Source organism: Pinus tabuliformis, chromosome 8 (genome assembly GCF_031772625.1).
Source record: "Pinus tabuliformis cultivar Carrire ecotype Pingquan chromosome 8, CPIR1, whole genome shotgun sequence".
In the NCBI taxonomy this organism is placed as follows: Eukaryota; Viridiplantae; Streptophyta; class Pinopsida; order Pinales; family Pinaceae; genus Pinus; species Pinus tabuliformis.
In genome coordinates, this window is record NC_142294.1 from 1464467393 (window position 1) to 1464481218 (window position 13826).

The following is a 13826-nucleotide window of genomic DNA, read 5'->3' on the forward strand; positions in this document are numbered from 1 at the left end:
GTGTGTTTTCATGGGTGTATGATTGGTTAAATGTTGTTTATGTTTGCGTATGATCAGTATACAATGATATGGTTGTTGTTATCACACATGAGGTCATGGCATGTGTAGTTTATATGGTCATGCATTAATGAATAGACTCTAGCTAGAATGTTGGAAACATGGTTACATGCTTATGTGTTATATTTTATATGATGTCATCATTAGATCATACATGTATCATGTTTATTTGTTGATCTTGTAGACAAGGTATCATCCCCAAGTGTACTAAGGTATGTTGAATTATTGTGATTTGGTTTAACTGACATAGTATGTCTTGCAGGAAAGAAATCAAAATAGCTAGCAATATGGTAGACTACAAAGACTCTCCCTATGAATCAGATGAGCAATGTGGTGTGGGGCACTCTTTAGATTTAGCAGATACATTGAGAATATTGAAGGAGGAAATAAGGAGTTGTAAGGTGGACAGTGACAAAATCATGTAGACACAAGAGAAACAACCAAAGGTTAATGCAATACTACTTCATAGTTTGTCAAAATTGCAGTGATAGGGACCACTTCGGATCAACAATGAGCAGGAGGATAGAACTAATGGGGCATATGGAAGCAGGTCTTATGGTGGTCACAGGTCGAAAAGAGATGACACAATTAGAGATGGTAGGTTTTTGGACACTCTGGATAGGAGAGGTGATGGACACAGGTACTATTCTAGTTCTGGTTCGTATAGGCATCATGATCATCATCGTTATCATTCTTACAGAAGGAGTGATAGGGGATACTTCCCAGACTAGTTTAAGAAATAAAATACACCTACCTTTGATGGAAAGATGAAGAAATCACAAGATGCACAGGCATGGTTGCTTGGTATGAGGAATTTCTTCAGATTGCATGAGTATTCAGAAAACATGAAAGCAAAGATAGCCACTTTCAAACTCAAAGGTAAAGCAGATATTCGGTGGGAAGATGTGAAGAAGGTTAAAGGTATACATCGGTGGGAAGATGTGAAGAAGATTAAAGGAATACATGAGGATGATTTGACTTTGCATGAGATTGAGAGGCTCTTCAAGAATAAGTATTTGTCGGAGAGATACTTTGATGACAGAGCTAAGGAGTTTTATGAGTTGAGGATGGGTTCCATGACATATGATGAGTATACTAACAGGTTCTTGGAGTTGTTGATATATGTGCCTTACCTCAAGGAGGAGAAGGTTAAGGTTCAAAGATTCATCAATGGAATTCCAGTAGCATACAGAGACCGAATTGAGTTCGATGATCTTAGATCATTGGAGGAGGCCATCTGAAAGTTGAAATATTTTTATGAACAGTCGAAGAACAAAGTTGAGCCTAAGTGTGACTTGAAAGGAAATGGGAAAGCTAAAGGAAAGTGGATACCAAAGCAAGGAATGCCTCAATATGCAAGTGAGAAAGGAAATGTAGTCCCTTACAAGAAGTTAAATACAACTGAGAAGGGATATGGAGAGCACCAGGTTAGAGGCGGTGGTAGAGAACCATTGTAGTGTTGGATATGTTGCAAGGATCATCATAAGACGATTGTCTGTCGTAGCAAGGTGGTAGACCCCATATCTATAGCGCCTAGGAGGCGCATACAGTTGTGATGTTGGTCATAGTATTCCTTGGATCTATGCAACTATGGAAAACAGGCAGGTGGATCATCAGTCATCTATCATTGATATAGATGGTAAACTTTGTGATCAAGTTGTTTCTATTTTGATCGATCCTAGATCTAACTATAATTGTATTAATATTGACCTAGTGGATAAGTGTGGTTTGAGAAAAGAAGTGCATGCAGAATCTTGGTTGGTACAGTTGGCTACAAGTACAAAGAAGAGAGTTCACCATTGGGTAAGAGCTTGTGCATTTGAGTTAAATGGTATGCCTACAACAACACATTTGAATGTACTGCCATTGGGATCATATAGTATGATTTTGGGTATGGATTGGATGTACCTTCATAGGACCAAAGTGGATTGCTTCGACAAGGCCATTGAGTGTGTGGATGATAGTGGGGAAAATAGAACTTTGCAAGGGAAGAAGAAGCCTACATCAGTGAGGATGGTTACCGCTATGCAGGCTAAGCGTAGTTGTAGAAAAGGTTGTGTGATGTTTGTAGTACATATATCTAGTGACAAGGGAAAATATATTGAGGATGCATAAATATTCAAGAGGTACCCTGTATTGTAGCAGTATCAGGATGTGTTTCCAACAGAGATTCTAGAGTTACCTCCTCATAGGGAAGTGGATTTCTCTATTGAGTTGGTGCTAGGGGAAACACCAACATCGAAGGCACCTTACAGGATGAGTACTCTAGAGCTAGTAGAGTTTAAATTGCAGTTAAAGGATATGCTTGACAAGGGATACATTAGGCCAAGTGTATCACCTTGGGGCGCACCAGTTTTCTTTATAAAGAAGAAAGATGGTACTCTTATATTGTGCATTGATTATAGACAACTGAATAAGGTAACGATCAAGAACAAGTACCCATTGTTAAGGATCAACAATTTGTTTGATCAGTTGAAGGGAGCAACAATGTTCTCTAGGATCAACTCGAGTTTGAGATACCATCAGGTATGCAACAAGGAGGATGATATCTTCAAGATTGCGTTCATGACCAAGTATGGGAATTATGAGATTGTTGTAGTTCCATTCGGTTTGACTAATTCTCCAACTACATTTATGTGTTTGATAAATAGTGTGTCACATCCTTATCTGGAAAATTTTGTTATTGTATTCATTAATGACATATTGGTATATTCTAAAAATGAGGAAGAACATGCCGAGCATTTAGTAGTAGTGTTGAGATTGCTAAGAGAGCATCAGTTGTATGCTAAGCTTAGCAAGTGTCGCTTCTTTCAGAAAGAGGTGGATTACTTGGGACATGTCATTTCCAAGGAAGACATAGCTGCTATAGGATAAAATGCACTGTGTATGGAGAATGAATATACCCTCAAAGGTCTTCCAGGGACCTTCGGTAGACTGTAAGATTATCTGCAACCGTCACAAAGTTACATGCATGTTCATAAACAATAACTAACTATCAAAATAAGACAAATAGATTACCTCAAGCCTCTGTGTAGATTTGTTGGAGAGCGCAATGCAGCTAGGTGGGAGTCCCCTGAGTCGGCTCTAGATCAAGTCTTGCACATAGAAGAGACAAGCGTAATCACATCATACAACTCTGATAATTAATACATGAATACATAAAAGAACATCTAGTTACACATAACTAAGCTACTCATGCTAAAAGGTATTGGACAAACAAATGAATGAATGATAGTACCAACACCATGGAGTAGACAGTACACCTGCAGTTCTATATTAATGTCAGAAGAGTGATTACAAGCATTTCTTGCATCAGCCTTCCCTTACCCCTCCAGGTTCTCTCTCTCTCTCTTCTTACCAACTTCTTATGATTTGAGACAATTCTCAACAATCTAGTATCCTATCCATTCAAATGATCTGACTTTTATCACCATAGCCCTAGCTTTGCTTATGTAGCAATTGAGTTAGTGTTGCTAAGTTCCTCCTTGAGTTTTAGGATAAAAGCAATGAGGTTTCCATGCTTTTTAGCTCTTTCCATTTTCCTCCTTCATTAGGATTAGAAATCCCCCAAATAGGTCGAATCTAGATGTTTCCTTGCTTTTCTTGAGTGAATTTAGGAACAAATATCTAGATATTTATGAGTCAATTTGTTCCTTTGACCCTTAGAACTTCACTAGGATCCACTAATGTTGTTCCTGAACTAGAAACTTGAGTTAGTTGGGTCACTAACGCACCCTTAGGCTTGCAGAGAAGCTTTATAAAGCAGGTTGTTAGTGCATAGCCAACGTTAGTGTGGAAACAAGGCATGTGATCTTGGTCTTTGCTTCAACTATCATGTCTTTGCCCTCTGAATTGATGAGGAGGTCAATTTGCTGTATAATATATGCCCCCTAAAGTATGAGATCAGAGGCTGCGACGATGGTCGAAATACTTTACTTAACTATAATTTTCCTTCTTCGACAAAAAGATAGAGGGGATCAGAGCTTCGAGTGGTACGGGAAACCTGATACAACACATATATATAAAACTACTAAAATCATGTCCTGAGTCGGGCATTCCCATGCTCAGAAGCTATGTTAGAGTGATTTTCTCCAAAGAGATATGACAATGCTAGCCGCCGATAAGCAAAATGTGGATCCAGTGTCATAATAGAATCATCCTAATAAGCTATCTCCAAAAAACAATATACGCAACTTGGGAGAGGAAACAAGGCTGAGTGACACAAGCCTCTTCCCAAGGTCTTGATTTCTGGTTCACCGAACAACATAGGTCGATACATGTGAATATATGCGTTGATGTCGAACATGCACGAAATCATCTGATTACTAGTTAATAATGGAGACCGTTAACAAATGCAAGGAAGGCCACCAATAATGGTGATGGTCTCCAAGATGCACAGTACAATCTAACGAGTGTGAAAGATGTTTTTGTTGTCGAACACCCGTAGAATAGCTTAACTAGGAGCCAATAATGAAAACCCTTGATTAAACACAAGGCGACCTGCCACTAATATTTGCAAGTACCAAGGCACTGAATGTGTTTCTGGGTTGTCTTCCTAGATAGAGTGTTGAAGTCGATAGGAAGATACCTATCGAAATGTAGACCATATTGTGTCCTACATCAATCGACACGAAACAAGACAAGAATGATTTGTTTTTTTAGGAATCTTTGAGCAATGGGTCTAAACAACAGAGGGCATGATGAAAGGATATGCTTGATGGGTCGATGGAGGAAACAAAAGGTTAACCCTTGAACAATAGAACGCACGACAATGGTTTTAACCATGCAACACTAGACTCATGAACACCAAAGAGTGTTAGGATACAAAGATGCAGGAACATCGGGGAATTTAGGCTAAACTCTTGTTCAAATGTGGCAGTTAGTTCATACTTTTCAAAGTTCAATAGTTAAACTAAGCTGCAAGAATGCTAGCTATGTGGCCTTGTTTGTAAACCTTTTTTAAGAGCACAATTATATATATATATATATATATATATATATATATATATATATATATATATATATATATATATATATATATATATATATATATATCTATATATATATATATATATATATATATCTATATATATATATATAAAATCATTGAAAATCTTTTTGGATATTTGGATTGCCCAAACTACATATGGTAATTTTGCAATTCCAACAAATTTTTTGTTACCTTTTAGACAAAATTAATAGAAAAATATACTTTAAAATATTTTACCCCCACTTCACCATGGTGATTGTTAATTTGTGAATAGTCTTTGTTACTATATGATGAGCTAATGCCATGGATTATCAATACCACATGACCAAAAAACTACAACTCATTTCATATGATATTCCTACATATGGCAGTTTTTTTAATTAAGAAATTTAATTAAAACAACAAAAGGCATCACTGTTGTGAAGATAAAGCTCAACTATTGTTTAGTGTATCATATTAAGAATATTCAAGAATATTTCAAGGAGGTTAAATCCCTACCTAATAATTAATTATAATTAAATTAAAATTCTGGAAGCCCTATTCCAAAATAAACATGCATATCCACATAATTAAACTCCAAATAAATTAGGAATAATTAACCCTAGAAGAAAATTTATGAGAACCCATGCCTTTGCCCATGATATTTATTTTTAATGTAGTGTATTTAAAGGCAACAAATATCCATGATAATTTGTCATAGTGGCCATTGGGACCACAACAATAATGTCTTTAGACATCACCACTTCTCTTGGTGCTTTGTGATCCTAAAAATTGGTATCGAAGCTACAATGGTAATTATAATATCCTAGTGAATATGAGAGCCTAGAGTTGAGTGTGAAGCATAGATAGGTAGTAGAACGTGTGAAGCAGAAAACACATTTGCATTTGGAGGAAAGTACAATGAAGGATTGGTCACCCATGGCTTTGCCTATGATATTTATTTTTAATGTAGCGTATTTAAAGGCAAAAACTATCCATGATATTTTTTCCTCGTGGCCATTGGGACCAAACAATCGTGTCTTTAGACATCACCACTTCTCTCAGTGCTTTGTGATCCTAACAATTAGTATGAAAGCTACAATGGTAATTATAATATCTTAGTGAATATGAGAGCCTAAAGTTGAGTGTGAAGCATGGATAGCCAGTAGAACGTGTGAAACAAAAAACAAATCTACATTTGGAGGAAAGTACAACGAAGGATTGGTTGTGGTATTGCATACAATGCGAAGCATACAATGTGAAGTGTGTCTGCGTGGAGAGAAGGCAACCAAGGAAGGAGATGACAAACATGTAAAGAGCGAAGTGTTGGCTTCAAGGGGACATCTCTGTTGCCAAGGGTTTGTTTTGGCATAGTGGATGGAGAGATCAGAGTGTTGAGCAGGAAAGTGATTGAAAGAAACATCGTTCATTTGAAGTTAGAGAATGGGACACAACCTTGGAAAATTTGTCTCTTTGTAGGTGCACAAAGGGAAAGTTATCAAGTTGATGTAAGATTATGCAGACCAATGTCAACAAACTATAGGCTGGTGAATCAGTGGATTGAAAACTATCTTTGTAGCTGCAACAACTACCTTTGGCTTAGAAATAGCCATCGTGGCAGCTCAGGCTACGACTGAGGTTGTTGTTCTTATGGATTATGGATGAAAATCAATACAAGAGCATACTACCATATCTATATATTCATATTTCTAGGGTTACCAGGCTCAAATGACATTAAGGGATTTGAAAGGGCTCTTGAGATTACAAGTGTCGCTACGAGGACACAATGTTAGAAGAAAGGTGAACATGATGGTGTGTTACATGCAAGCACTTGTTAGGGTTTAGGCTTGTGTAAAGGCTCATCCTCCTCAATTGGCTAAAGAAAGATTTGTTTTGATTGTAAAATCTACAAGAAAGGAGATCATGAGGTGATCCAAAGAAAATCTGCATTGAAAGAATGGTGGGATGGTAGTCTGCAAAATATTGAAGAAGATTGGAATACTTCATTATGCAATTAGCAAGTGTTTGTGAAGGCGAATGAGTTGCAATTGGGATCCATGGGGCATAGGTTGGTTTTGAAAATAAAACCTTCGACAGACTTTGATTTTTGAGCCTTTCCAGAGCTGCCTAGATCACTCGCCTTTGTTATTCATATTGGTCATTGATGGGCTGAGTAGAGGCATTCAAGCTGCTCAGGAGGTCGTAAGAATCCACGGTTGCAGAGTCTCAAAAAACATGCGTGCTACCCACCTTTTATTAGAGGATGATATACTTTATGCTAGAGCAGCTAAATTAGCGAAATCACATGAATTTCACCATATCATCTCCAGTTTTAGTTTGGCATCTTGGCTAATCATGATCACGTTAAAATCAGAATTGATCTCTGATTATATAGATGAGCCAGTCTCACATGACATTTCCAACATTTTTTGGGTTAAAGTTAGCTCGTTGTCAAGAGTATTTCGATACCTGGGATTTCATTTGAAATAAACAAGTACTAAAATAAAGATTGTAATTGGTTGATTCAAAATTCTGAGAAGAAATTGGTTTTGTGGGAAAATAAATGGTTGTCCATGGGAGGAAGGCTAATAATGTTTAAGGTGATACTTTAAGGAATTTCAATCTATTGGATGCATCTCTTCCTCCTTCATAAAGTTGTCACTCAAAATATTAATGTTATCATAGCTTGATTCATGTGGAGTGGGGTTGGTAAAATTAGGAAACCACATTTGGTTTGTTTGGAATATATCTCAAATAGCATGGATGAAGGATGATGGGGTATAAGAGATACCATAAATTTAAACCTAGCGCTGCTCACAAAAAATATGTGGAGAGCCTTCAATGGTTTAATTATATGGAACTTGATTATCAAAGAGAAATACTTGCAAAGCCTCAACTTGGCAGAATGGGTAAGCAGTGGAACCCCAAAACTTAAAAATGCCTCATTTATTTGGCATAGTATGATGAAATCCAAACCATGGCTATGCAGGAACCTCAAGTGGGAAGTGGGCAAGGGAGATTGAATCACCATTGGGTTGGACACAATAAAAGGCATAAGTGGAGATCATTTACTATCAGTCCCAATCCTCTAGTTTTTCCAAGCCTCTGGTATCCAAATTACAAATAAAAAATATTTGTAATTTGTTCAATTCTTAATATAAAATTAGAATGTCTTGTATTAAAAACAACTTAAATATATTCATAATCCTAAATGTATCCCAACCTAGATCAAAATTTTATCCCTATAAACCTATGTTGAATGTAAAGTAGAATAGATTTTTGCATATTAATTATGATATAAACATACATGGAGAGGTATGCCATACATTTAAATATGATAAAGGAGAAAAACTATATCTATCTAAATTAATTGCAATATTTCAAGAGCATATTTTCGCTTGTATTTTATGGTTAAAATATTTGAATGATGTGTTGCTTATTATCAAATAGATACAAAAATCTTTCATACATATTTAATATGAATTTGACACTTAATATATGAAAAATGGATTCAAATTCATTTTAATTTCAGATTTCCAAAAAGTTTTATGATTAAAATATTTGAATAATGTGTTACTTATTAACGAGCAGATATTAAAATTTTTCATATTTAATGTGAATTTGACACTTCACATGTTAAAAATAGATGCAAATTCATCTTAGTTTTAGATTTTATAAAATATATGTTAATGAATGTGATAGATATGTGTACTCAACAAAAAGTTGACACATAGCATATTAAAACCCAACATAAATATATCAGAATGATATAAAATATATCATGCACTGAAAAATATAATAAATCTTTTTTATATTATAATATATAGATATTTAAAAAATATGTGTAAATTTGTTATAATATTTAAAATTTTAAAAATGAATATAAATATGAGCAAGTAAATTTTGCCAAAAACAATAGAAATTCATTTTGGTAAAAATTTAGTGAATTTTTTTTAGAAAATTAAAATATAATTGTTAATCTTCAAAATTTTAGGTGTTTACTCAAAGATAAACAAATACCGAAGTCCAACCAGAATCTGAAAAAGCACATCGTGGTCATTACTGACTTGGGCGTGCTGCCCCAAGAAACACCAGATCCCATGGATGAAAAAACCATGAACATGAACAAGTCACAGGAACCTGTGAAGAAGCCCATTCTTATCGAGTGATGATGAATTTTTTCGCGGATTCTGACCAAAAAATGGAACAGAAAACCTCACCGTCCCTTGAATTCATGTCAAATTTTATCGTAGATTCGTAGCCAGACCAAAATTCACAGCTCCAGCCCATGATTTTTCGCAATTATTTGATTCTAGCAGTAAAAGAAAGCCGAAATCACATTCGATTCGATGAAAGCAAAAAGGATGAGTTACTACCTTATTTAGTTTTCATTTGATCAAACTAAAAGCTTAACTGAGTCTAACATTTATTAACGTTCCAGCTTCCAGAATTTCTGCTCTATTGGATATTTATCACTGGAAACAAATGCAACCGTTCATTTCATGCTTTAAAATGCTTTACGATAACATAAATGCTTTAAAATCTCTCTGATTTGTATTATAATTTGTTGTATTTTGTTTGGATGGTTTTTAGAAAGATTTAGGTTGGTTTCAATGGTAGAATTGAGATGACCAAATAAACTTAAAATCAATCTCTATATACTAAAGATAAAGATAATCACTAATTTGAAAAAAAAAAACAATTATTTGGAAAAATGGTTAGATAATTGTTTGATTTTTTTGACAATCAAGTGATCATCTCTATAATATCTGATTTATTTTTTATTCTAAGTTAAAATGAATTTAATTAGGAAAAATGTCTAAACAATGATTTGACTTTTTGACACTAAAATCAAAATATCTCTTACTTTCAAATTGAATAGGGAAAAGTAGTCATTGTCAAATAAGAATTGTAAAATCATTTATCTACTATAGGGAAACATTCAAAAAGAACAATCACAAACAAAAAATAATAAATGTAAATATCTTGCTCTAATAAGATACTTCAAATATTATAAAATTAATTTATTTTTTTCAAAAATAAAAAAAAAAATGAAAAAAAAAATTGTGGAATATTAGGCTTTCTAATTCACTATAATGCCTCAAGTATCTACCCTAAACATTGGACTAATAAAATACTTTACATAGTTTCTTCTCAAAATTTTAAATAGCAAGAAAAAATGGGCAAATAAACAAATGCTCTAATCCCCAAGAAAAATGTTCTCCCTGATAAGCTCACTTGCTTAACTGTGTTTAGTTGTACTAGTCCATGTTGGAAGATGCAACTCAATGTAAGTTTGTAAAAAGCCGAAAAAGAAAAAAAACTACAATTTGATTTAAAAAATTGCGATCTGTTGAACAATGCATGTCCAACGCCCTTGAAAATATTGAAAATCCAAAGCAAACTGCTAACAACCTATTTTCATTTATGCTAAGAGTAGATTGGGGATGTAGCTGGCAGATCGATGATGGGTCAGAAATATGGCATATAGAAATTATACATACTACTCAAAAAATTAAATAATCACATAAAAACATTTAAATGAGAAATTAAAAAATTGGTATACATTTACAGATATGGTAGGTACTTCAAAAAAACTTTTATATGCTTTTTCTTATCCTCTTGCTTCCTTTTTAAAAAGGAGAGATATAGAGGTTTGGCCTTGACTAATTTGAAAGGTTTGGGATCCATTTGAACATAGTAACTATGATATGAATTCATGTTCTTTCCTTTACTCATATGTAACCTTTTTCAAAAGGTGCATATTTATGTTTTGTGTCAATGTTGGAGATATCAATTTACACCTTGACATTGTATCAATATGAATACCCATGATGCAAAAATTACATGGTTTGAAGAGGATCTCCCTAGCTAGGGGGGAGTTTTGGGTTTGATTCCTAGCATGTCCAATTTCCAACATGGTATTAGAGCTAATTATTACTCTTAATTGATCACGACTTCAGTCAAACTGTTGTTTTAGCTGGTAGGAAACGGGCTGGGTTGTTGGAGACTACAATCCACTCCTTTGCACTCCTTTAAAAATTGATGGAACCTTTTTTGGAAACTAGAGTAAGAAGGTATCATTGTCTTTGATCTATTCTTATTAATTTATATGAATTTATTAATCATAAAAGTTAGATTTAATGGCAAAAAATGAATAGTTTCTTTAGTATTGGGCAAGGTTAAATTATTGTGAAGGTTGTTTATTCTAAAATGTATCAGATGCCTTAGGATAATGATTGAATGTGTAATTACATCCAAAGAAATTATATTAATGGTCTTGTGGCAAATTAACATATATTAGTCACAAGTGGCAAATTAACTTGAGTTTACGCTTCACTTCTTCTTCACCCTCCACACAGAGAAAGACAGATATAGTGAAGTTGAGACGAAATGATTTGAGCCACAAGGGAGGAGAGAAAAAGACAACAAAGTTGAGATGCAATGGAAGACAACCACATGTACTGATAGTAGAAAGCAAAAATACTTGGTTTCTTGAGCTTTCGACGTTCTTTGCACCTCTCGATGCAATTGCTAGTATATAATGGAATTACAACGTTTTTCTATTTTTCAGTACTTGAACATGAAAATATCGAATTAAAAAAGAATTGGTCTTGTCCCTTTGTGGCAGGAGCTACACCTCCACATCATCAAAAATTAATTCCGACATCCACATCATTTCTTCTCGACAACTCCACATTATCAAACATTAATTCTGACATCCACATCATTTCTCCTCGACACCTCCACATCATCAAACATTAATTCCAACATCCACATTGTGTCTTCTCGAGTATGTAGCATATACCATATTACCTCCATGTCATCGTAGCATATACCATATGACCACCTCATTCTAAATATATTTGATTTGGAATTTATGCCTGTTTATTTCCATTCTTTAGCTTAGCATATTTGATTTAAGGTTTATTCACACTTTCTAGCTATGATAATGTTTAAGAGGCATACATGAACATCCGTATGTTGTTTGTACAATGAGCGAGTGTGTTTTCTTCTTGTTTTCTATTCTAAATTCCCTTATCCTGTAGAAAGAAAAAGGATCATCTATTATATTTGACTATGGATATTGAGGGGATGCTGGCTCAAAGTAGTAAACTTGAGCCTTGGCATATTTAATAATTTTTTAAGTGATTAATGAATTATTTGGTAGGGTTTAATTATTATTATTTGAGTATAAATATGATATTTTTCTGTCATGGTCAGATTTGGGCTCCTCGAGAATCTTTTAGATTTCTCACAAGATTCTCTTTTGAGGATGGATGAAAATTCAGATACTCAAATGAAGAACCATTCTGCACCATCAAACTTCTAGCGAAAAATCGGTTCAGATGAGTTTAAACTTGGCACTTTTTTGACACTGCCAAAATTTGGCCCCCAAAGAATCTTTTAGATTCCTTAAGATTTTGCTACAAGAATATTCTTTGGAATCTAGAATATTCTATGGAATATTCCTCAAAATATTCTACCTCAAATAATGTGCTCAGAGTGGACCCCTTTGGTCTCGGTCTTCGTGCTCACTATAGCTTCAAATTCACTCTCTCGTTGGCCTGGTCTAATGGAAACTTTTCCATTTTTTATAGCCTTTGGTAGGCCGATTTGATAAAAAGGCATATTCGGCTCTTGGTTAAGTGCTTGACCAGGTGAGCAGAGGTCCCAAGGTCAAGCTCGTGTGCCTCCCCCATGGAGCACATTCATTGGTGTTAGATTTTTTAAAGGGTTCTATTGTATTTGTTTTGTTATAAATGAGGTCATGAGTTGGCAGGCTGGTCTCGATCGATGCGAGTTCAAGTCCTATTAGCCTCCAATTTTGGTTGGCTTGTTAGGTGGTGGGTCCGCCAATGGCGCCTCACCCTCATTAATAACATATTGTTATGTTCGTTTGAGATAGTTGTCGAGGTTTGACCACACACCAACGATTACATTTTTTCATTTTAATTTTAATATAATAATATAAAATTGTCCTGTTAGATTTATTTGAGGGTCACCGACAAGTAACATGCAACAATTTGACCAGTTTTAGCGATCAATAAGTGTCAAATTTTCACTTGGTTAGTTGTCTCCAAATTTAATGGTTCTGCAAGATTTGCCTAGGTTGCCAAATTTAGTTGAGCTTTAAATTTAGGTGGCGACAAAAATCCTACTTCCTTGACCTAAGCAGTGACTACCAATATCTTGAACATACGAAGTCAGATTTAAGTGTCATCTGCGTTGTTGGAGTCTGGATGCTAAGCTCTTCGATCAAGTCCTAATTTCGATGAAATCCACAGACTTTGATTTCTGAGCCTTTCCAGAGCAACCTGGATCACTCGCCTCTATTATTCATAATGGTCATTGATGGGTTGAGTAGAGGCATTCAAGCTGCTTAGGAGGCCAAAAGAATCCACGGTTACAGAGTCTCAAAAAACATGCATGTTACCGACCTTTTATTCGTGGACAATATTCTTTGTGCTAGAGTAGCTAAAGTAACGAAATGGCATGAGTTTCACCAAATCATCTCCAATTTTGGTTTCGAATATTAGCTGATCATGAACATGTTGAAATCATAACTGATCTCTGATTATATAGATGAGCGAGTCTCACAGGAGATTTCCAACATTTTTGGGGTTAATGTTAGCTTGTTGTCAAGAGGATTTCGCTACTTAAGCTTTCATTTGAAATCAAACAACTACTAAAATCAAGATTGGAATTGGTTGATTCAAAAGTTTAAGAGTAAATTGGCTTTGTGGGAAAATAAATGGTTGTCCATGGGCGACAGGCTAATAATGTTTAAGGCGATACT